The sequence below is a fragment of the Heptranchias perlo genome, chromosome 41, assembly GCF_035084215.1.
Source record: "Heptranchias perlo isolate sHepPer1 chromosome 41, sHepPer1.hap1, whole genome shotgun sequence".
Taxonomy (NCBI): domain Eukaryota; kingdom Metazoa; phylum Chordata; class Chondrichthyes; order Hexanchiformes; family Hexanchidae; genus Heptranchias; species Heptranchias perlo.
Window position 1 is genome coordinate 11,484,459 of NC_090365.1, and position 26,484 is coordinate 11,510,942.

Below are 26,484 nucleotides of genomic sequence, written 5' to 3' on the forward strand. Positions count from 1 at the left end.
TACAGAAGACTGACTCGTCAGATATTTTAAAAATTTACCAGCTGGACAGAGGAGTTCTGGGCATGCTGGCAGAATGCAATTCGCAGCCACAGTATAACTGGGGTCTTTCCTGCCCTCCGCTGTGACCATATAACTGTTCATATAAAGCTCCTGATTATTACATGCTGTCTCAAGCCCTGCTGAATGCTCTGATATTGGTCAGTAATGAAGCTCAAAACTCGATAAAATGAACTCCCAACCTGGAATTAGCTCTTTGTTCCCATTGGAATTCTGTCAGAGTTACCTGTAAGGAATGGGGTTCGAACCAGGCGCATGTCTCAAGAGTGAGAGAGTAACACACCATGTGGACTTGCATTGGATGTGTACCCATACCCTGTAATGCTGTGCGGTGAAATATAACAAGCCAAATCTTCAGGGTTACCTATTGCCCCTTGCTTTTCATAATCTCATTCTCCAACTCCTTGTTCCTTTCTGCCGCCAGTTGCCTTCAGCTCAGGAGATGAACAGAGATCAAGGCCTGTATCAGACTCAATTCTCTTCCCTCCTCCTCCCTCCTCCAAAAATGCACCTGTTTTTTGTATAGATGAGATTGTGACTTTGCCATGATGGCATTACTTACTTGTGTCATAACAACAACAACCTGCATTTATATAGCGCCTTTAACGTAGTGAAAGCGCTATATAAATGCTGATAATCGCTTCACAGGAGCGATTATCAGACAAAACAAAATTGACACTGAGAGCCAAAGAAGGAGACATTAGGACAGATGAACAAAAGCTTGGTCAAAGAGGTAGGTTTTAAGGACCGTCTTAAGGAGGAGAGAGAGGTAGAGAGGTGAAGAGGTTTAGGGAGGGAATTCCAGAGTTTAGGGCCTAGGCAGCGAAGGCGTGGCAGTCAATGGCGGAGCGATTAAAATCGCGGATGCGCAAGAGGCCAGAATTGGAGGAGCGCAGAGATCTCGGAGGGTTGTTGGGGCTGGAGGAGGTTACAGAGATAGGGAGGGGCGAGGCCATGGAGGGATTTGAACACGAGGATGATAAGAATAATAAAAGAGGAGAGTAGGCTTTTTGGCTCACGGAAGCTCCCACCCCTTCCCTCTGTATTCTAATTCCTCCAGATTAACATAGGAACTGCAGTGGGCCATTTAGGCTTAGTGCCTGCTCCACCATTTTGTTATCCATTAACACTTACTTCCCGTGAAAGTATCTACCTCATTTTTAGATACCTCGATTGATTCTGAATCTATGGCCTTCTGGGTCAGTGCATTTCACATTCTGACAACATTTTTTGGGAAGACTTTTTTTATCTTTTAATGGTTTAGCTCGAATTTTAATATTGTTCAAAATTTGAAGCATCGAACGGTTTCGAGTGATCCCTAAAGTTGCATCTTTGCTACCCAGCCTAGGGTCGCCAACTCTAGTTTGATGTATTCCTGGAGGTTTTATCACATGGCCTCCCATCTCCAACCACCTCGCCCAGTCAAACAGCCTCTTCCCACATCGCCAATGTTTTTATAACTAATAAATGATGGTGTTCAAAGAAAATCAAAAAACCCACAATTTTTTATCACTGACTCCATGATGTTTCTCCTGGGTTGCTCGCAGCAGTGTCCTGGAGAGCAATCTTTAATTCCTGGAGACTCCAGGACAGTCCTGGAGAGTTGGCAACCCTAATCCAGCCTGACTGATTATTCCAGCCACCTCTCATCCTTTGTGTAAAGAAGTTCTGTCTGGTATCTCATCTAAAGTTTCTTTCCGCTGGATTTATATTTTTGAACCCTGGTTCTGTTATCCCACCTTGTTTTAAAGTAACAATCAGGATTTACTGTATGTAAGCCACTTAATATGATTTATATATTTCAGTAAGGTTGCCCTTAATCCTCGCCTCCCTGAGCTGTTTGAGTCTTATTTTCCTGCACTGCCTCTTCAGTTAAGGTGTTTAGGTGTTACCTCAGTTGCTGTCAACTGTGGCTTAGTTGGTGGCAGTCTTGACCCTAAATCATGACGGTTGTGGTTCATAGTCCCATATTCCTGAGACTTGAACACAAAATCCAGGCTGATGCTCCAGTGCAGTGCTGAGGGAGTGTTGCACTGTTGGATGCTGTTATCCTTCAGATGATAAGTTAAACTGAAGCTCCATTTTCATCTTTTAAATAATAGCAGCCTTTATTCAACCAAAAAGTGCCTCGGGACCCTCAAGAGCTGATCCAATTAACTGCGGACACTCTCTAAAGGTCCAGTTGTTCTTTCAGATGAGATGTTAAACCAAGATGTTATGTCTGCCCTCTCAGGTGGACATAAAAGATCCCGTGGAACTATTCAATGAAGAGCAGGGGAGTTCTCCCCGGTGTCCTGGCTAATATTTATCACTCAACCAACATCACAAAAACAGATTATTTGGTCATTATCACATTGCTGTTTGTGGGAGCTTTCTGTGCGCAAATTGGCTGCCATGTTTCCTACATTACAACAGTGACTACACTTCAAAAGTACTTAATTAGCTGTAAAGCACTTTGGGATGTCCTGAGACTGTGAAAGGCATGATAGAAATATATAAAAGTAAGTATTTTTTAAAGCTGCATCGCAGTGTCTTCTTTGCATTCTCAACCCTAAACTCCCCCATAATAGAACATTTCCAATTACGTACAACCCCCAAGCTCCACCTTATTGGGGTCACCAGAGGTCAATGGCAAGCTGAGCTATTTTAAGACAAATTGTGAGGAAGGAAGGGGATAGGTGATTGGAATACTCTAGATCAGCACAGTCAGGGACACTAGTCTTTGATTTGTAAGACTGGGGTTAAAATCCAAACCAGATCGAAGGGCTAAAAGTTTCTACTAGCTGCATTTATATAGCGCCTTTCACGACCTCAGGATGTCCCAAAGCGCTTTACAGTTAATGAAAAACTTTGAAGTGTAGTCATTGTTGTAATGCAGGAAACACGGCAGCCAATTTGTGCACAGCAAGATCCCACAAACAATTAGATAAATGGCCAGATAATCTGTTTTAGGTGTTGGTTGAGGGATAATTATTGGCCAGGACACTGTGGAGAACTCCCCTGCTCTTCTTCGAAATAGTGCCATGGGATCTTTTACCTGAGAGGGCAGGCGAGGCCTCAGTTTAACGTCTCATCCGAAAGTCGGCACCTCCAACAGTGCAGCACTCCCTCGGTATTGCACTGGAGTGTCAGCCTGGATCTTGTGCTCAGGTCTCTGGAGTGGAGCTTGAGCCCAAAACCTTCTGACTTAGTTGTGGGTCCCGCATGAAACGAGATCAGGATAGTCTCAATTCAGGTCTAACACAGCCTCACAGAACAAAACTGTCCGCAAACTGATGATAAATTGGTCAGCTCCCTCAGACAGAGAAATAATAACGGGTGATGTGGGAAGTGAAATATTCACGTGTGGATTTTGGGAAGTGTTGGAGTTCAAGATGCAATTTTGAGACTGGATTACTGTGACCCAGGAAAACCTGATAGCCACACATTAGCCAACAGTGACAACCCTCATCTTGACCACAAAACCCATCAGAAAATGCAAATTTAAAACAAAATAAAGACAATTGTCTGGCTCGGTGACTCTTGCATCTTGTTGAGAGAAAAAAAGGATTCAGGCTTCTATTTGCTACAATAAATTCATCAGGGATTTAGAAAATACAGAATAAGCAAAAGCTGTAATGAGTGACATTTCACTGACTCTGAATTTTCTATGGTGGTGTTAATGTGGCTGCCCTGTTTCAATCACTGCCAGTTTTCCGACACTTTCCATGGGACCTGTCACTTTTGGTACATTTCGAATACGAAGCTTTTTAGAAAAAAAGTAGGAAAAAAGTTAAAGGTTTTGTGGTATCACGTGAGTGGAATTAAAGCAAGTTCTCAATCTGTCTGAAGAGGGGGGTAAGGGGGCAGACAGTCAACCCTCCCGCCTCCCCTTCCTGGACTCTGGTGCTCTGTGTAACCCATAACCCAGTAACAGTGAGCACCTTCAAGAAAGGAAAATAACAAAATAGCAGAAAATGGGTTGGTTAACTGACCCATCTGACAGGATTGTATTAATTTATATTGGGAACTCTCTGTCTAATGTATAGTGACCCATACACTTAAGTGCATTTAAGATGCATTTAAGAGAAAGCTAGATGAACACATGAGGGAAAAAGCAATTGAAGGTTATGCATAGGGTGAGATGAAGAGGGATGGGAGGAGGCTCTTGTGGAGAATAAACACTGGCATAGGCCAGTTGGGCCGAATGGCCTCTTTCTGTGCTGTAAATTCTATGTAAGTTTTACTAAACACGATAGATAAGAGACCAGAACTACTAATTGTCACGTTTAAAAGCCCCAGCAGTAACCAATGTTCTTTGTTCTAGAAGTGTGAATTCAAGAGCACACTGGTCGAAAAAAAAATGCTACAATGCGTTTTAAAGATACCTAAAAATCGAGGAGTAAATTGTCACAGGTGGAAGTAACGGCAGTGAACTAACTCTTCGCTGTGACCTTTCTTTTCCCCCCACCTCCCTGGAAGTTAGTGATGAAACCGGACTCGGGGAGGGCGTTCGCCTTTAAGGATTGTTGCTGTGGAGCGGCGCCACACATGTCAGTAGCTCGGCTGCTCCACACACACAACACACAGCGGATCGGCGCAAGTCACTGGGCGACACCTCGGATTACAAGCGCACATCTGGAGCTGCATCCTGGACAACAGCAGGTGAGATAAGAACAAACTTTCTGTTTTCACTTCGGAAAGTAAACTTTACCGTCCTTTCCCCCTCCTATTATTACATATTTTAAATTTGATCTACATAACAATTTTGATTTTTAAAGATTAATGATGGCTGCAAATTAAAATATTTGAGCAATATGTTAATTAACTTTTCTAATCACAATTGCATTTGATTTATTAGAAATTTCACAGGTCGATAAATATTAAATCTTTCCATTCGTATATATTTTAAATATATATATATATGCCAACCTACGTATATAATTTTAAACATATATTTTCCGAATAAGATGTATTTAATGCTGGAATTCTCAAGGAGCTTTTTGATATTCTTAATCGTTGAATTCGTGCTTCCTGTACCTTCCTAATCAGCCACAAAACTCTTAAGAAAAGATCCCATCTATTGACTTCAATTTGCCTCAATTGTTCTTTGCCTGTGCTGCTTTACCAGGGCTCTGTCCAACAGCTGCCGCCGACTATTTAGGGATGATTTATGGGGAGTGGAAATGCATCCAGAATCTGAAATTCTTTGCACCTTCTTAACGTGCGATCTGGGCAAGTTTGTAAAACTTTGTACTGGGCAAAAAAAAAAGATTCCCCAGGTAGGGCGTGAAAGCGATCAAAGGAAAAGCAAGCCAGCGAGCTGGAGTGGTTAGCACACTCTCTTTCCCATTGCTTCTCAGTCTATCTGGCTCTGCCTCTCTCTTATTTCTCTCTCGTCTATCTGGCTTTCTTTCAGTTTAGCTCTTGTCTATTTGTTTCTCTGTCTCTCCTTTCTCTGATCCTATTCTGACCACCTGACTCTCTCTGACTGTCCCTTACCCCTGTTACACTTCTCTCTCTCTCTCTCTCTCTATTCTGTCCCATTTGCCTTTTCCAATTTTCCATGTCTTTCTCACTCATTCCAACCCTTGCCTGAGTCTCTCTGGCTGTTACACTCTCTCTCTCTTTTATTGTCTATTCCATTTGCTTTTCTCGTGTGCCTCTCTCACTCATTTCCAACCCCTGACTGTTAGTAAAACACATTCATGGATGAAGTAATCTTTGATGATCATTTAGGCAACATTAATGGAGGGTTAACCACAGACTTGAGTGTACCACAGATTATGTGACATGAGGTGAAGCTGCGTACTAAACCCCAGATAAACGATTGTTGCTGTGGCTGGATTGCATCTGTTTTAATTGAACCAGTGGACGGGGGGCACTGGGATCCCCAGAATCTGTACTGCAAGTGCCCTCTTAAGGAAGGCATCACCAAATATAATCTAATCGAGATCCAATCAAACTAAAAGAAGCTTAAGTGAACTTAATCAATATGTTGTTATTTTGATCAATTGTACAATTTGGGGGGGTTGTGAATTTTTCAGTAACATTTATTTTCTATTGCTGCATGTGATTTTCTTGACTTTAATATCAGCCGTACCAGTGATGGCTGAAGGAGGCCTTGTTTGTTGTGAGTCGGGAAGGGAGGCGCACAATGTTTCAAATCTTTACTTACCTTACATTATGTCTTGTGGAAACAGCATTAATTTGAGCGAAAAACAAACCAGCCAGTAAGTAATTAAAAGGGGGTAATATTCCACTGCTGCCCTTAACAATGTGAGGCCCACAAATGGCCTCCAGCTCAGAAGGTTGTGGATTTGAACTCCATTCCAGGACTTGAGCACATAATCTAGGCTGACGCATCAGCGCAGCGCTGAGGGAGTAGTGCATCGTCAGAGTCCCTTTGGCTGAGATGCTAAATTGAGTGCTTATCTGCTTGTCCGGGTGGGGGTTGAAAAGCTGTAGTGGGAAGACAGTGGGGTGGATATTCTGTAAGTATGAGATCAAATTTAAATTTTAATGCCCCCCCCCTTAAGCAGGTAATATCTCATCACGGCCACTAACGTGCCCATAAAGAGTGACAACCAGGCTCCTGCTCTTCTGAAACTGTTTTACAAACGTTCTGAGTTAAAACAAGTCATTGTCTGCATGCTAATCAGAGGCAGCAAAGCATTCAATGTTAATTCCTGTGCATGCTTCAAATGTGTACAAACTCACCATCCCGTAATGTTTATTTCTTAAGGAGATAAAAAGAAATGAAACAGAAAATCCCAGAAATCTGATATGAAAACAAAAAAATGCTGGGAATGCACAGCAGGCCCTTTAACATTGGAGAAGAGAGAAGATAGATGGATCTTTTGTGTGTGTGTTCATCAGGTCGACATTTTTCAGGTGCTGACTGAGCAGCTGTTACTCCCAGCATTTTTTTTTTCAGTCAATGTGGATTTATCAAACTCATTGGATTGATTGATTATCTATTATTTATTGGATTTATTGATAGTGGCTTCGACACCAATACAGTCATCCAAACCAGATTTTGAATTGGTCTGTTTAAAGTAATTAGTCAGGTTAAACCAGTTACTTTACAATTGTATTAAGAAGTAGAATCATAGAAAATTGTTACAGCAAAGAAGGAGGCCATTCGGCCCATCGAGCCTGTGCTGGGAACTTTATAGAATGGGGAGTTTAAAGGAAATTCTTGATGTGATGTTTGGGCTGTGCTGTGAACTTTAGGTTATACTTTTGGAAGGTGACCCTCTCTCACTTTGTAATGAAAAGTTTTGTTAGTGCTAAATTTTAAACTCTAACAAGCTAAACTTTTCTTAGTTTATTCTGAGAATATGAAATACAATGGATTGAGAAACATTACTTCTTGCTATAATTGTTATTGTAATTCTACTTTCAAAAATGTTAATCATTAAAAACGTATGACGTTTCTTTTTCAAATTGTCTGTGTTTGAAAGAATGTGTACATTCTGAAAGTTAGCACGATTACATTATTTTCTTTTTCACTTTTTGTTTATAGTTTTCCCCATCTGCCAAATACAAATTATTAATTTTCTTACTCTTTCGTCATTTCTCCCACCTTGCCTCAACCTCCCCAGTCAAGGTGAGAGTCAAGATGTGACATGTCAGTTTGATTCTGTGACAGAACACTAGGGTGTGCACAAGAGCATCCAAGAAGACTTGCTTTCCTGATTTTCCCCCACCCCCGACTTTCCCTTGGCTCGTTCCCAACTTCACCGGTGATGGTTGGCTTGGGATTGGGAACTCACTGTGCGAGGACTGTGACCTTAAAGGTGTGTGCTACCAACCTGAGGCACAATGCAATGCGCCTCTTACATGCTCCAGGACTGAAAGGTATGGGGGGCAGTTTTAACCTAACTCACCAGGCAGGAAACCCAAAGGATTGGGTGGAAAGCCCATTTTGCACCCCGCCCAATATTGCGAGTAAAATCGGGCGGGTGTAAAACCAGAGCTGCACCCAATCCTCTCAATTTCTCAGTTGGGTTAAAATTACGACCCATGGATTCTGTATTTTGTGTTGAATTTCACTTATGTCTGTTTGGTTGTTTTTTGTCCACTAAAATGAAACCAGTCCATAATTTACCACCTGTCTCTATAAATCAGCTTACAAAAAAGCCAAGGGAGTCCTGTATGATTTGCCATTAACAAATCAAGGAATGAGTCATGTATGCATTACTCTATGCCAGCCCTTTCAATGAGATCGAAGGAGTCCTGTTTTCAACAAAGAAGAATTAGCACCTTATCATATCCCAAAATGCCTAACAACCAAAATTACTTTCTGAAATGCACTGTTGCTTTGTAAGTAAACATTGCAGACAAGGTCCCACAAACAGCAAATGGCCAGCTGATCTGTTTTTGGTGGTGTTGGTCGAAGGGAGCAATGTTGACCAGGGTACTTGGGAAAATTGCTGTTTTTCAAATAGTGCCATGGGATCTTTTGCGTCCACCTGAGAGGGCAGACGGAGCCTCGGTTTAACGTCTCATCTTTAAGACGGCACCTCCGACAGTGCAGCTCTCCCTCAGTACTGCACTGGTGTGCCAACCTTGGTTATGTGCTCAAGTCCTGGAGTGGAACTTGAACCCATGACTTTATGACTCCGAGGCAAGAAACTACCAACTGGCTCGAGCTGCAATTATACAGATATCGTGAGAGATAAAAATGGACAAAATGCTAAATTTGCATAGCATGAAAATACTAAATTTTGGGATAAATCCAGAAACTGCTGTCTAACCCTGCTGCCAGTAATGGAGGAAATTACAGAGACGTGGTGATACTGATGGTGATACTGGGCTGACACATGGAAGTGAATAATGAGGTCTTTACTTGAGGTAAATAAACCCAGGGATGTACCACAACTTCTGAAACGCTGCTGGAGATGTGCGTGAATGTGGGAAATATATTCAAAATACAGTTTTTAAAACAAAATGTATTCAAGTTTGTTGCCCAGTAACTGGTGGTTGCTATAGTGATCAGACCTCAAGATTGGTTCCATTTTTGGTGGTTGGTATGGAGCATGTGCGGAGCACAATGTGTGGTCTGGATAGCGAGTGATATTTTCATGCGTGTGTGAAAGCAATATATTGTCAGGAAATGGTGGAAGTCCACAACTGGTCAGTCAGAATTTGAAACAGTAAAGAAGGAAAGACTTGCATTTATATAGCGCCTTTCACAACCTCAGAATGTCCAAAGCACTTTACAGCCAATGAAGTACTTTTGAAGTGTAGTCATTGTTGTAATGTAGGAAATGCAGCAGCCAATTTACACACAGCAAGGTCCCACAAACAGCATTGAGATAATGACCAGATGATCTGTTTTAGTGATATTGATTTGAGGGATAAATATTGGCCAGGACACTGCTCTTCTTCAAAATAATGCCATGGGACCTTTTACATCCACCAGTGAGGGCAGACATGGCCTCAGTTTAACATCTCATCTGAAAGACAGCACCTCTGACATTGCAGCACTCCCTCAGTACTGCACTGGAAGTATCAGCCTAGATATTGTGCTCAAATCTCTGCAGTGGGACTTGAACCTTTTGACTCAGAGACAAGAGTGTGACCACTGAGCCCCAGCTGATCACTGTTTGGGTTTAGACCTTTTGTATGAATGAAGAGTCTGGCTGAGCAGCTGTGTATTTCCAGCATTTTCATTCTCCATTTCAGATTTCCAGCACCTGAGATATTATGTTGCAGCCTTGAAACCATTTGCTGCCATCTGTTCTCATTTACAAATTATATATACTCTTTCATGGTGGGCAAACATACTGCTTGATGTGCTACCGAGTGTGACACCCAGGTCAGTCTAACCGACCTGCACAGAGTTAGCAAGAGATGGTAATAGGGGTGCTATACATGCTCGAGCCTGAGAGGGACAAATCAGCTAGTGGTCCCATTCCTGATAAATCGCCAGTGACTCCTGCTCGTAAAAGTTCATGGAAATGAATACTGGATGAGAACAGGATAGGGCTCGGCTGTTAAAGAAAGAAAAGAAAGACTTGCACCTTTTGTGACCTCAGGACGACCCAAAGCGCTTTACAGCCAATGAAGTACTTCTGAAGGGTAGTCACTGTTGTAATGTGGGAAACACGGCAGCAAATTTGCGCACAGCAAGATCCCACAAACAGCAGTGTGATAATGACCAGTTAATCTGTTTTTAGTGGTGTTGGTTGAAGGATAAATATTGGCCAGGATGCCAGGGAGAACGCCTCTGCTCTTCATAGAATCATACAGCACAGCAGGTGGCCATTCAGCCCATCGTGTCTGTGCCAGCTCTTTGAAAGAACTATCCAATTAGTCCCACACCCCTGCTCTTTCCCCATAGCCCTGCAAATTTCCCTTTTTCAAGTGTATATATCCAATTTGCTTTTGAAAGTTACTATTGAATCTGCTTCCACCACCTTTTCAGTTAGTGCATTCCAGATCATAACAACTTCTTCGAAATAGTGTCATGGGATCTGTTACGTCCACCTGAGAGAGCAGATATGGCCTCGGTTTAATGCCTCATCCAAAAGACAGCACCGAGAATCATAGAATCATAGAATGGATACAGCACAGAAGGAGGCCATAAGAACATAAGAAATAGGAGCAGGAGTAGGCTATATGGCCCCTCGAGCCTGCTCCGCCATTCAATCAAATCATGGCTGATCTTCGCCCTCAACTCCACTTTCCCGCCCGATCCACATATTCCTTGATTCCCCTAGAGTCCGAAAATCTATCGATCTCAGCCTTGAATATACTCAACGACTGAGCATCCACAGCCCTCTGGGGTAGAGAATTCCAAAGATTCACCACCCTCTGAGTGAAGAAATTCCTCCTCACCTCAGTCCTAAATGGCCGACCCCTTATCCTGCGACTATGCCCTCGAGTTCTAGACTCTCCAGCCAGGGGAAACAACCTCTCAGCATCTACCCTATCAAGCCCCCTCAGAGTCTATATGTTTCAATGAGAAGGAGGCCATTTGGCCCATCGAGGCCGTGCCGGCACTTTGTAAGAGCAATCCAGTTAGTTCCATTCCTGTGCTCTTTCCCTGTAGCCCTGCAATTTTTTTTCCCTTCAGTATTTATCCAATTCCTTTTTGAAAGCCACAATTGAATCTGCTTCCACCGCCCTTTCAGGCAGCGCATTCCAGATCATAACAACTCGCTGCGTAAAAAAGTTTTGCCCCATGTCGCCTTTCCTTAAATCTGTGTTCTCTGGTTTTCGACCCTTCCGCCAATGGGAGCAGTTTCTCTTTGTTTACTTTATCTAAACGCTTCATGATTTTGTACACTTCTCTCAAATCTCCTCTCAACCTTCTCTGCTCTAAGGAGAACAACCCCAGCTTCTCCAGTCTATCCACAAAACTGAAGTCCCTCATCTCCGGGACCATTCTAGTAAATTTCCTCTGCACCCTCTCCAAGGCCTTCACATCCTTCCTAAAGTGTGGTGCCCAGAATTGGACACAATACTGCAGTTGTGGCCAAACCAGTGTTTTATATAAAGATTCAACATACTCCCTCAGTACCTCACTGGAGTGTCAGCCTCGATTATGTGCTTAAGTCTCTGAAATGGGACTTGAACCCACAACTTTCTGACTCAGGGGTGAGAGTGCTACCACTGAGCCATGGCTGACTGATGGTGCTAGTATGCTTCCTTAATGTGACCTGTCCTGACTGATGCTATCTACTGCTGCATTAGCCTATGATGTTAAGGGTAGCAATCCCTCATGCAGCAAGCACTGATGCACCATGACAAATCTGTAAATAAATGTTTAATGAGTACTTCAAAGTTGTGACTGTATGGATCATGCATTAATTTATTTTCAAACGCACACACAAAGGGAACAGTCAATAAAGTTTTGACATTTACAAAATTAGAGTTTTAAACCACCAACAAAGTAAAGGAAAAGCGATGAAAAATTACCTTTCAGAACATCAATACGATCAAAGCAGGGCAGAGGAAACTTAGAAGGAATGATCTGTGCAAGAAGATAAAATAAGCTGAAGGTATTCGGGAGAAGGACTGGGGGTCTTAAAGATCTATTGTTATGATCTGGAATGCACTGCCTGAAAAGGCGGTGGGAGCAGATTCAATAGTAACTTTCAAAAGGGAATGGGATAAATACTCAAAGGAAAAATTTGTAAGGGCTATGGGTAAAGAGCTGGGGTGTGGGACTAATTGGATTGCTCTTCCAAAGAGCCAGCACAGGCACAATGGGCTGAATGGCCTCCTTCTGTGCTGTAATATTCTATGATTCTATAAGATGAAGCCATCAGGAAGGAGAGAAAAAACAGTTGGCAGGGAGTGATTATGAAAGAGCCAAGAGCAGAGAGTGGGGTGTAAGATTGGAGGAGGTCTCTAACTGAGGATAGGGAGAGAAGAAAGTAGAGGAGTAGATTGCGGCTGAAGAACAGAGCAGAAAGTAGTGAACAGAGTCTGCGAGGGGATGAAGAAGATCATTTTAATGTAGATTTAATTTAAACTGGAGCAGATGAAGAATGGAGCAGGATGAAGAGTGAACATTACATGAAGTTCTATAAGCCCGAGAATGGCAAAGATATTGGTGAAGAATGGAACAACTGAGGAAAGAAGCTATTTTAATTTAACATAAACTGCTGATAATGTTTTATTTAAATGAGTTGGAAGAAATATTGCTGGGCAGACATGGCAACTTGTTATACAGCGTCCCCTAGTGGTCGGAAGCCTTCATTGACAGTGTGACAGGTAAGATGTTTACATATGGTTTTTCTGTTATAAATGTTGACACATTGTGGGGGGGAGTTTCTGTGGGGAATTCTCTTGCTTATCTGCTGTAGCTTTGGTGAAACCTTGGAAAAACATTATAAGCAGTGTTTACACTGTTTTCCCAGGGTTTCCGTGGCTCTACTGCCAAAGTTACAGCGGATGAATGGGAGAATCCCATGAAAATTCCCTCCCCACCCCCATGGTTTTCCATTATAAATGTTGACAGAAAAGCGTTATTCACAGGAAGTAAAGGTAATTTGAAGACTTTTAATATATTATGCACGCATAGATATTAGTAATATTATAACAGTGAATTTCCATAATATAGCATAAAATAGAATGAATCACCAGTCTAATAATTATCACAGAATGTATTATAACTGAGGGCTTTGTGATAAAGATGTGGCAAGTATATTAAAGGTTATAGAACCAAGGCGGGTAAATGGAGCAAAGATTCCGATCAGCCATGATCTAACTGAATGGCAGAACAGACTCGAGGGGCTGAATGGCTTCCTCCTGTTCCTACGTTTCTATATTTCCGTTAATAATGTCTAAATGCACAGATTCTATTTTGCACCAGCTGATTACAGTGCTTGGTTTTGCCCTGTGCTTTTGTTAGCTCTCTGCTCTTCCACCATTTCATTGGAGGTGACTCCAACTTGCACTTCTACAGCACCCTTTGAGCCTAGAAAAATATCCCAAGGCATTTCACCACCATAGGTGTGCGGAAAATGAACACTGAGCTAAGGAAGGAGAGGTTAGCCAAAAGCTTAGTCAAAGAGGTGGATTTTAAGGAGGAGAGAGAGGTGGAGAGGAGGAGAATGGGGTTTAGGGAGGGAATTGCAGAGAGTGGGACCTAAGTAGCTGAAGGCACAACAGTGAATGGTGGGGCAAAAGGGAAGAAATTGCACAAGAGATGCTAAAATCATCCTGTAATCAGTTAGCAGCTTTACTGCAATCCCTTTAATAATGGCAGCACACCAGGGGTCCATCTCAAATTGGAATGGCGATAGCATACCCTGTACTTCCACTGAGTTAGTAAGACCATCCATACCTACTCAATGGGAATAGCAACATCGAATTTGACAGAACCATGGTTTCTTTTTGGCCAGACATGTCTCTGACATGTACGGAAACCCATTACCATGCTTTTACCTGGAATTACATAGAATGTACAGCACAGAAACAGGCCATTCAGCCCAACTGGTCCATGCCATTGCTTATGCTCCACACGTGCCTCCACCCGCCCTACTTCATCTCGACCTATCAACATAACCTTCTATTCCTTTCTCCCTCATGTATTTATGTCGCTTCCCCTTTAGAGTCTCCAAACCAACCTATGGAGAAAACCACACAGGGAGAGTTTCTGTTTGGAATATGGAGTAGGGACACATCTCACTTACCTAAATCCAGAGAGCAGGCACAAGTTCGCAAGAGCAATGGCTTAGGGCTCCCCAAGTGTGCACAGGGGGACTGTTGAAGTTTGACTAAGTAAAAGTGTACAGTTTATCAGCACAGAGCTCTGACAAGCTTCCCACTGCTTATCCGGCCAGAACCATCTGACTTGTAAGAGCACTGGCTTGCAAAGTTATCTGGAGTTGAGTGGGAAGATTCCCAGCTCCCAGTGACGGATCTACCTCTCTGATTCCATTAATGAGCCAGGGTAGCTGGACAATCATCAGTAATGCCTGGCAAGGATGTAAACCTGCTTGGATTAGGTATTGGACTACTGAGTTTGCCACAAGAGGATTGACTCGGTGGTGAACTTCCGTTGGCAGATATATTAACTCCAAAGCTTACCTCCTCCCCTAGCCAAGGCGGATCGTCACTTCTTGGTCACTAGGCAATTTGGCAAATGGTGGACCTGGGTAGACAGACATCAGATAGTAGGAACTCCGCATAAGTGGCTTGATGTGCAGCACGACTATGTGTGAGTGCAATGTCTTGACCATAACATGGACTGGCACCATGACCATCGAATGGTGGTTCCAGCAACTGCAGGAAATGGAGCTTGAGCAGTAGCTGCTTGTCTCTCTGTAACCCAATAATTGCAGGCACAAAACCCTGGATATGTAAGCATATATTCTCTGAGAACTCTGTTCCTCTAATTCTGGTCACTTGCGCAAACCAGATTTCCTTCGCTCCACCATTGGCAGCTCCTTAAAATCCACCTCTTTGACCAAGCTTTTGGTCACCTGTCCTAATATCTCCCGATGTGTCTGTGTGTCAAATTTTGTTTGATAACGCTCTTGTGAAGCACTTTGGGGTGTTTTACTACGTTAAAGGCACAATATAAATGAAGCTGCTGTAGCTCTCATACGTGACCTCCAGGTAACATCTTCCAGCAGCCATCATCCCAAGTCTCTATGGAAATGGCGACACACAACACTTGTAAGGACGGTAGTGCCATGCTGCATATATACCCAGTGGCAGTATGATGCGACACAACCCTACTTGGAATGCATGCAGTACTAGAGTGCACGTGCCCCAGTCCGAATGACGATACACCTCAGCACACACTCAATGAGGGCCCATTAATTCAGTAAATCTGTTTACAATTTTTATCTCTTGATATTGTCGTTCTCCTGACTAGTTTTGTGTTGTCGGGGATTTTGTTGATGAAATATCCAATAGTTGTGAAACTTTCTAGCATTTATATAGGAGTGTATCAGTCCAGAAGAAACCAGACCCAACCCATTCACAAAATTCAAAAAGTACCAAATCCTACTCTATCTCTCACCCCCCCTCATTCACTGTCTCTTAAAAAAAAAACTAGCTATCCAGTTCCCTCTTGAACTTGCCAACACTAGTCACTCCCCTGCCTGCCTTTGTTGTAAAGTAGATAAACGTAAACTGTCTTTTGATCTTCCCTTTGAGTCTCAGACTGTGCCCCCTTGTGTTCATGTATATATGAGCCAGATACCCAAATGACTGATATTCCTCACAAAGAGAACTTGCCTATTAATTCAGTAATTCATTTCCAAACTTAGTCTATTGCCCCGATTTCAGAATCTGTGAAGGCATTCCTCAACCTTGCTGAGTTTATAGTGAACAACAACAACAATTTGCATTTATATAGCGCCTTTAACGTCGTATAACGTCCCAAGGCGCTTCACTGGAGTGTTATCAAACAAAATTTGACATCGAGCCACATAAGGAAATATTAGGACAGGGCTTGGTCAAAGAAGTAGGTTTTAAGGAGTGCCTTAAAGGAAGAAAGAGAGATAGAAGAAAGGAAAGAAAGAAAGACTTGCATTTATATAGCAGCTTTCATGATCCCAAAGCTTTTTACAGCCAACTGTAGTGTAGACACTGTTGTAATGTAGGAAACACGACAGCCAATGTGCGCATAGCAAGGTCCAACAAAGAGTAATGTGATAATGACCAGATAATCTGTTTCTAGTGATGTTTGTTGAGGGATAAATATTGGCCAAGACACCAGGAGAGAACTCCCCAGCTCCTCTTCAAAATAATGTCATGGGATCTTTTACATCCCTCTGACAGTGCAGCACTTCCTCAGTACTGCCAGCCTAGATTTTGTGCATAAGTCTCTGGAGTGGGACTTGAACCCAGAAGCATCTGACACAGAGGTGAGAGTGCTACCTATTGAGCCACAGCTGACACGACTGAACCATTCCCTCACTGCTGAGTGTTCTCCATTTATACTGCAGGGAGGATTCCTCAACAACAGATTAAGGCATAGATGAAGATTCACACATGCTGAGTTGCCTCAAAGTCAAAATTCAGTCACAGAGTTGCATTTGCACATTTCCCAGTCTGGTTGGAACCTTCTCTGATGTTGGGAGAAGGTTCTCACAGGCCAACAATGCCAAAACCCTCCTGGTTTGTACGGCTCAGCGTCACACTTTGCAGTGTGTTCACCCACTGGACCCATGAGGCAGCCCATGTACAGTTCTGCTTTCAAACCCTGGAGCTGGCAGTGTAACAGATAAGAGATGTTTGGCAGTTCAATAAAATGTTTTCTCCAAGAACACTAGAATCATTTTCCAGGTAATACATTGGGAAAGACAAATGAAGGTGCCCGTGGCCAGACATCCTGTAATAAGATAGCTTCTTCATTAAATACTCAAAGGAAGAACATTGGGAATTGGGAACAGTCTATAGGTATTAGGACACTGGCCTCATTGCCTCGTCCCAACTCAGAGGCAATCAGCCAGTGTTCTTGATCTGTTTCCAATGACTTTTGCTGGAAAATGTGCCTGTGAGCATCAGGAAAGGATGGCCACATTTGCAACAGCCTATTGACTCACTCGCATACATTCGAACAACGCACAGTTGAGTGAGGTACTGGAACTAGCAAGATCCTACATACAGCTATGAGACAAATGATCATATAATCTGTTTATTGGTGCTGCTGGATGAGGGAGGAATATTGGACAGGATACCAGGAGAACTGCTCCTCTTCAAATGGCATGGGATTCTTAAACACCCACCGGAACCTTGGAGCAGGCAGATGAGGCCGCTAGTTAATGGTCAGGGTTTCCCACTTTTGCACTCGCAGTTTTCCACCCATCAAGATGAACGTGCAGAATATTGTGGGCTGGTGACACAGAAGCGGAAAACCCTGCCCCATGTCTCATCTGATTGACCGCACCTCCAACAATGCAGCACTCACGCAGCAATGCACAATAGAGTCAGCCTAGGTTATATGCTACAGACCTCAAATGGGGCTTGAATCCATAACCATCTGCCTCAAAAGTAAGAGTACTACCAACTGAACCAAGCTGACCCAAGCATCGGTACTAAAAAGAAAGACAGACTTGCATTTACATAGTGCTTTTCACGATCTCAGGATGTCCCAAAGCACTTTACAGCCAATTAAAGACGTGTAGTCACTGTTGTAATAAAGGAAACGAGGCAGCCAATTTGCGCACAGCAGGGTCCCACAAACAGAGATAATGACTAGATAATCTGCTTTTTAGTGGTGTTGGTTGAGGGATAAATATTGGCCAGGACACCGGGGAGAACGCTCCTGCTCTTCTCCGAATAATGCCTTTTGTTGAATTGGTATCTAGGGTATCAATATTGGTGTGAGCAGCACCAGTGTTGGTACTAGACATGTAGTGACCAATCTGAAGCGTGTTCTTCAGAGAATAAAGTCTAACAAGGTCATGGGGAGGAAAGGCCACTCTGTCATCAATGAAGCACGCACCACAATCTTCTGATGCTTCTCCTTCAGAGTTCACGACTCCTCGTGAAAATGTAGGGTGAAAATAACCAAGTGCATCAGCCAAAAAGCAAAATGCCAGTTACTAATGAGCAACAGCAAGTTCAAGCCCCAACGGCCACATCGCCCACACGAACCTGTTTGCTCGTAGATAAGTGACGTTAGGAGTACAAGCGTTACTTGGAAAAACTGGAAATCAAGGTGGTTCTGGAATTTTATAATTGTATTTCTGAGAAGTCATCTTATCTCCTCAAACTGAATTTAAAAACACCCTACGCTGGAATATCTGTACCTTGAAAAAAAATTAAGAGTTGGTGATGGAATTAGGAGGTTAATATGTTGTCTTAACGAGCTCATGATAAGTGAAACCCCACTTCAAACAAATTTAGATAAAGTATGGAGTAGGTGCCTATAGGGTTCAGTAGTGGAATTTCAAGACTATTTATTGGGTTATGGGAAAGTTGATTGGAACTGAAACGTTCCAATTGGTTTGACCTGAAAACGCTGGTCTCCCGTTGAGTGGTTGATCCATGTCATGCAGGTTCAGCCCCATGTCTGAGCTGCCTTGGCCGATCTCCAGTATGGGTGCTACCCTTAGCCTCAGTGTCCTTGGGTTAGAGAGTAGAAAATTGGCCAGGCTTCCTGCTCATAAATACGATCCAGCAACCCCTGGTGGAGGTGCATGTGTGTGGATGCCGTGTGAGGACATGGTTGGGCGTGGGTAAATAACATACCAGCTCTCAATGCCAAGGCTCACACATGAATAATGGCCAATTGATCAAGATACAGGAATTGTACTTTGACAAAGAGCCAATACCTTCAGTAGAGGGTAGAGTTGCCAACCTTCTAGGATTGTCCTGGACACTGCTGCGAGCAACACCCGGGAGAGAAATCAAAGGGGCATTAAAAAAAATTGTTTTTTTTTCATTTTCTTTGAACACTTTTGCTTATTAATTGTAAAAATATTGGAGATTGGGGAAGAAATGTTGTTTGACTGGGCGGGGGGAGGTTCGTGGCAGAAGGTCAAGTGATGAAACCTCCAGGAATACATCCAACCAGAGTTGGCAACCCTAGTACAGGGAAGGGAAGACATTGGCAGAAAAACATTAGCAAGGACAAGAAATGTTCTCAGAAATATATTTCTCCCATTTTTAAAAGAAAATACTATAATTTATATTTCTATACAGAATACATCACAGGGCACTTGTATCATAATTTTATACCTCAGGGTAGAAATTCACCGGCCTCCGGTTTTTTGGGGCAATGCAATAACAACATGCCTCCGAACAGGGAGCCCCAAGGCCGGCCTAAAATTGGGCCTCATCTAAATAATCTGGGCGAGCTGCCGGTGCCTGTCATACCTCCACTCGCCCTTGTGCAGGAACGAATTGTGGTCCCACTTGCCTCGTTGGCCGCAGCCCTCGGGTAAGTGTCGGGAGGGGGTGGGCAGGACAGAGAGAGGGGGGCCGATCGCAATTGTCAGGAGTGCTGTGAAGCTTGGAGGGGCATCCCTGCTCTTCCTGGTTCCACGTGAATTTAACAACAAAATTGGGGTCTAAATTTAATATCATTGCGCCCGTTTTATGGGCCTAAAACGAGCGCAACGATAACCAATTTAGCAGGACAGAGGCCCAGGCCAGATTTTCATGGGAGTTTGGGCCACTGCTAGATTGGTCAGGTCCTTTTTTTATTAGGTGGCCTTGATTGTCGCCTGAAATGAACACAGGTGTCATTTCAATATTGAGATGCGGCTCCTGCATTCATTTTAGACCCAGACTCCTGGCATTTTCTGGTGCTCAGGAGCATAACCCGCAGTCAGTTGCATTGAGGTTATGTTACTGGACTAATAATCCAGTGAACAGGACTTCCCACCAGGGTAGTGTGAGAATTTGAATTCAGTTTATACTTTGGTAACAGTAATAGTGACCATGAAGCTGTCAGATTATCGTTAAAAACCCAACTGGTTCATTAATGTCCTTTTAGGGAAGGAAATTTGTCGCCCTTACCAGGTCTGGGCCTGTACGTGACTCCAGTCCCACGCCAATATGGTTGACTCTTAACTGCCCTCTGAAGTGGCCTAGCATGCCCCTTGGAGGGAGTGCAGTGCAGATTCACCAGGATGATACAAGAGCTTAAAGGGTTAAATTATGAGGACAGGTTGCATTCCCTTGAGTTCAGAAGTTTGAGGGGTGATCTAATCAAGGTCTTTAAAATGATAAAGGGATTTGATAGTGTAGATACAGGGAAGCTATTTCCTCTGGCAGGGGAATCCAGATCAAGAGGGCATAATCTTAAAATTACAGCCAGGCCATTTAGGAGCAAAATCAGAAAGCTCTTTTTTTACACAAAGGGTAATAGAAATCTGGAACTCTCTCCCCCAAAAGGCTGTGGATGCTGGGGGTCAATTGAAAAGATCAAGACTGAGATCAATAGATTTTTGATGGGTAAGGGTATCACGGGATATGGAAGAAAGCTGGCATAAATGGAATTAATGTACAGATCAGCCATGATTTAATTGAATGGAGGATCATTTCTCGAGGGGCTGAATGGCCATCTCCTGTTCCTATGTTCTTATTGTTGTAGATTATCTGCATCAGCGACCTACTGAGGGAGTGATAAGTGGAACTGACTAGCTGGATTGCTCTTGCATAGAGCCGGCATGGACTCGATGGGCCAAACGGCCTCCTTCTGCACTGTAACCTTTCTATGATTCTATGATTTTTGGAAAACTTTTTGAAAGCAAAGGCATATAGAAGTGTTAAATCTTATTGAGGGGGATTAAGACAGAGTCGGTGCATGTTGGTGTACTAATGTGATGTGATGGAGTGATCAGAGGTGGATTTGATCTTATCCTTCCAAAATACCAATCTTCTCATTAGAGCTTTTTGGTGTTTCTTAAACACATCCAATGTCCTGGCCTCAGCCACACTTGCTGGCAAACTCTTCTAGGTGTAAAGAAATGCTTCTTGGCATCTGAACATAACTCTGAATGTGTGGCCTCTTGTCCTGCTGCCTTGCTGAATCTGCAACTTCTGATTACTAAAGAGTATCCTTTGAATTCCTCTACTACAATGTCACAGTCTCATGTATTACTCTTCGTGTCATTGGAAAAAGTGACATTTTTTGATCTTTTGGGCGGTGACATCTTGTACATCATTACATCACAGCATTTTATCACATGCCAGATCATGGCCTTATGTCAGTTATGGCTCATGACTCATATCTGAGTTCGAAGGTTGTGGGTTCAAGTCCCACTCCAGAGAGTTGAGCCCATAATCTAGGTGGACACTCCAGTACTGATGGAGTGCTGCGTTGTTGGAGGTGCCGTCTTTCAGATGAGATGTTAAACCGAGGCCTCGCCTGTCCTCTCAGGCGGATGTAAAAGATCCCATGGCACTGTTTTGAAGAAGAGCAGGGGAGTTCTCCCTGGTGTCGAAGCCAACATTTATCTTGCAACCAACATCAATAAAACATAATCCAGTCGTTATCCTCATTGCTGTTTGTGGGACCTTGCTGTGCGCAAATTGGCTGCTGCGTTTCCTACATTACAACAGAGACTAAATTTCAAAAGTACTTAATTGGCTGGAAAGCACTTTGGGATATCCTGAGGTCATGGAAGACGCTATATAAATGCAAGTCTTTCTTTCTTCTATTACCTTAGTTGGTTTTTGTACAAGGCACATCTGACCACCATTATGGTGAAACAGTGGTGAACTGCAGTGCCAATAGTAGGTAATGTGCAAACAGGAGTGAAGAATACATGTCTTCACATTCCTTATAGGTCTGAAGGACCTATTCATGTGCCAAGTTCAAGGCCAAGGCTGCTAGACTGCCCTTGTGGATTCATTTACTGACAAGATAAGTAATGTCAGTAGCACATCAGTTTCTTGGAAAAACTGAAAATCAGAGTTTATTTAGAATTTTATATACTGTACTTCTGGGAATCCTTATCTGCTTAAACTGGAAACAGAGTTCCAGTTACATAAAGAGAGATTACAGGAAAAATTCAAGTGAACAGAGTCAGTGAATAAAAAACATCACAAAAAACACATTCACAGAAAATATGTTTTTGGGAGTCATTCAGATGTGATAAGAAGAATGGTGACATGTGCGATTGTAAACAGAACGCCTGTGTGTAGATTTTAAACCTTGTCCCCGCCCCTAATTTTCTCCCTTCCTCTCCCCATCTTCAAGAGTTTAGTACCCAGGAAATTTATTGAACAAAGAAAGAACGTGCATTATGTCACACCTTTCATGTGCTCCTGTTATGCAGGTAAATGTGGCAGCCAATTTTCCCATGGCAACGTCTCACAAATAGCAAATAATATGAATGACCAGTTATTCTGTTTTTGGTAATATTGAAATGAATGTTGCCTAAAACACCAGGAGAACTCCCTGCCCTTCTTCAAATCGTGCATGTTTTACATCCACCTGTACAGGAAGACGGGGGTCTCAGGTTAATGTCTCATCCAAGAGGGCAGAAACTCCAAAAATGAAGCACTCCGTCAGTACTGCACTGGAGTGTCAGCCTAGATTATGTGGTCAAGTCTCTGGACTGGGACTTGGACCCATGATCTTCTGACTCAAAGGCAAACGTCCTACCAAATGAGTGAAACTAAAGAAAAGGATTATCTGGTCATTTATCTCTGCTGTTTGTGGGAGCTTGCTGTGTGCAAATTGTCTGTTGCGTTTCCTACATTACAACAGTGACTACACTTCAAAAGTATTTCATTGTCTATGAAGCGTTTTGGGGAATCCTGAAGATGCGAAAGGCTCGATATAAATGCAAGTTCTTTCTTCTATAACACAGACATTTTAAATGGGTTAATGCTGCCACCGAATAATAAAGGAACATATACAAATGTGTTTAAACATTTGTCCACTTATATTACTAGAAATAATATTCACCCTTATCTTTCTTGTAATATGTGCTGAATTCTCCCAAATGCTTTACAAATGAATAGAATTCCCTCTATTCTCCTGCAAAGGATGCCCTGGTACTGTTGCAGTAATTACATGAGAAAAGGGGTTAATATCCTCTTTTAAGCATTCACAGTAAACAGTACTGAGAGGCCGTATTCCACCCCAACATCAAGAAACTGAAGTTGTCATTCCCAACTTTTTTAAAAAGTGTAAACTATATGCTACATGTTCACTATAAGGCTCTTCAACATATAAAATAATACATAGTCAGGATGTAGCAAGGCAGTAATATTGAGGGATTCATATAGTATTGCTGTTGCAATTCATCAAAGCCATCTGAATTCCAAATATATTACTGATTGGAAACACCCTTCTGAGATATCCTTCTTATCCTACACCCAGTCCATCACCAACATGGCAGCTCCAGCTCCAGAGCATTGCCACCACTGCTGAAACCCTAATCCACTTCATTGCACTGGGGGAATGACTTCTCAAAAGCTTTCCCTGCTGCATCATCCACTATGCTCATCAAAAAATGCGTGGCCTCTCCCTACAAATCCTGTACATCTATCAACCTTCTTTTTCCCGGGGTTTCTGTGGATCTTCCACAGAAGTTATGCTGGACGAGAGGTCAAACCCCAATGAAATTTATTCTCTCTAATATCACAGAGTGCAATTTCGACCCAAGAATGTTTGGTTCTTAGGTACTATGATATAAAGAAGGCCGAGTGTATGAGTGAAGAGTATTACGTGAAGTAACCAATATCACTGAGTGAGTTCAAGCTTATAATCTCATCTCAAGTCATGCTTTTGTAGTGTATGGTGTTCACCGTACCCCATTGATTAGATCACAGGAAGAGCTTGGCATTTAACCTACAGGACAGTTTATCCATTTCCCATTATTTTAATCCATTCTCTGGTTATACACTGAAAAATGTCCTTGTTAACAATCCCTTGTGCCCTGCATGTTGTGCTCTTCCAGCTGAAAGTATGAAATAGCATGGGATACAGACATCTCTAAAACTATTGCCAAAAGTGCTTAGTTTACACTTTACAGAGCAATTTGCAAGAAGGTAGGCACCTCTCCCCCATCTGTACCCTCTTCCCCCAAGATAGACCACAGATTTAGAATCATAAAATCATAGAAAGGTTACAGCGCGGAAGGAGGCCATTTGGCCCGTCGAGTCCATGCCGGCACTTTGCAAGAGCAATCCAGCTAGTCCCACTCCCCTACCCTGCAAATTTTTTCCCTTCAAATACTTATCCAATTCCCCTTTGAAAGCAACGATTGAATCTGCCTCCACTCAGGCAGTGCATTCCAAATCCTAACCATTCGCTGTGTGAAAAAGTTTTTCCTCATGTCACCTTTGGTTCTTTTGCCAATCGCCTTAAATCTATGCCCTCTGGTTCTTGACCCTTCCGCCAATGGGAACAGTTTCTCTCTATCTACTCTGTCTAGACCCTTCATGATTTTGAATACCTCGATCAAATCTCCTCTCAACCTCCTCCGCTCTAAGGAGAACAACCCCAGCTTCTCCAGTCTATCCACATAACTGAAGTCCCTCATCCTTGGAATCATTCTAGTAAATCCCTTCTGCACCCTTTCAAGGCCTTCACATCCTTCCTAAAATGCAGTGCCCAGAACTGGACACAATACTCCAGTTGTGGTTGAATCAGTGTTTTATAAAGGTTCATCATAATCTCCTTGCTTTTGTACTCTATGCCTCTATTTATAAATGATTTTTTTTCACATCGTTCACCTGACGAAGGGGGAAGCCTCCGAAAGCTTGTGAATTTAAAATAAAATTGCTGGACTATAACTTGGTGTTGTAAAATTGTTTACAATTCTATTTATAAAGCCCAGGATCCCATATGCTTTCTTAACCGCTTTCTCAACCTGCCCTGCCACCTTCAACGATTTGTGCACATATGCCCCCAGATCTCTCTGTTCCTGTACCCCTTTTAGAATTGTACCTTTTAGTTTATATTGCCTCTTCTCGTTCTTTCTTCCGAAATGTATCACTTCACACTTTTCTGCGTTGAATTTCACCTGCCAGGTGTCCGCCTATTCCACCAGACTTTGTATGTCCTCTTGAAGTCTATCACTATCCTCCTCACTGTTCACTACCCTTCCAAGTTTTGTGTCATCTGCAAATTTTGAAATTATGCCCTGTACACCCAAGTCCAAGTCATTAATATATATCAAGAAAAGCAATGGTCCTAGTAATAACCCCTGGGGGACACCACTGTACACCTCCCTCCAGTCCAAAAAACAACCGTTCACCACTATTCTGCGTTTCTGATTACTTAGCCAATTTCGTATCCATGCTGCCACTGCCCCATTGGCTTTAACTTTATTCCATGGGCTTCAACTTTGATGACAAGCCTATTATGTGGCACTTTTTCAAACGCCTTTTGGAAGTCCATATACACCACATCAACCGCATTGCTCTTATCGACCCTCTCTGTTACCTCATCAAAAAACTCAATCAAGTTGGTTGAACACGATTTTTTTTATTCGTTCATGGGCTGTGGACATCACTGGCAAGGCCAGCATTTATTACCCATCCCTAATTGCCCTTGAGAAGGTGGTGGTGAGCCGCCTTCTTGAACTGCTGCAGCCCGTGTGGTGAAGGTTCTCTCACAATGCTGTTAGGTAGGGAATGCCAGGATTTTGACCCAGCAACGATAAAGGAACAACGATATATTTCCAAGTCGGGATGGTGTGTGACTTGAAGGGAAACATGCAGGTGGTGTTGTTCCCATGTGCCTGCTGTCCTTGTCCTTCTAGGTGGTAGAGGTCATGGGTTTGGGAGGTGCTGTCGATGAAGCCTTGGTGGTGAAGGGAGTGAATGTTTAGGGTACTCTCCTTAATTAATCCACACTTGTCCAAGTGACTGTTAACTTTGTCCTGGATTATCATTTCTAAAAGTTTCCCCCCTACTGAGGTTAAACTGACTGGCCTGTAGTTGCTGGGTTTATCCTTACACCCTTTTTTGAACAAGGGTGTAACATTTGCAATTCTCCAGTCCTCTGGCACCACCCCCCGTGTCTAAGGATGTTTGGAAGATTATGGCCAGTACCTCTGCAATTTCCACCCTTACTTCCCTCAGCAACCTAGGATGCATCCCATCCGGACTGGATGACTTATCTACTTTAAGTACAGCTAGTCTTTCTAGTACCTCCTCTTTATCAATTTTTAGCCCATCCTGTATCTTAACTACCTCTTCACTTAACTGTGACTTTGGCAGCATCCTGTTCCTTGGTAAAGACAGTTGCAAAGTACTCATTTAGTACCTCAGCCGTGCCTCCATGCTTAGATCTTTTTGGTCCCTAATTGGTCCCACCCCTCCTCTTCCTACCCGTTTACTGTTTACATGCCTATAGAAGACTTTTGGATTCCCTTTTATGTTGGCCGCCAGTCTATTCTCATACTCTCTTTTTGCCCCTCTTATTTCCTTTTTCGCCTCCCCTCTGAACTTTCTATATTCAGCTTGGCTCTCAACCTGACATCTGTCATATGCCCTTTTTTTCTGCTTCATCTTACTCACTATCTCTTTTGTCATCCAGGGAGCTCTGGTTTT

General features: G+C 42.9%; 1 protein-coding gene across 1 annotated transcript in view; it reads left to right on the forward strand.

Moving 5' to 3' along the window:
- Positions 1–4,557: 4,557 nt before the first annotated feature.
- Positions 4,558–26,484, forward strand: part of LOC137306053 (gremlin-1-like) — a 67,670-nt gene continuing 45,743 nt past the window's right edge. The window contains exon 1 of the mRNA XM_067975093.1: positions 4,558–4,701. The gene's annotated coding sequence lies outside the window, so the exon portion shown is untranslated. The remainder of the gene's footprint in view (positions 4,702–26,484) is intronic.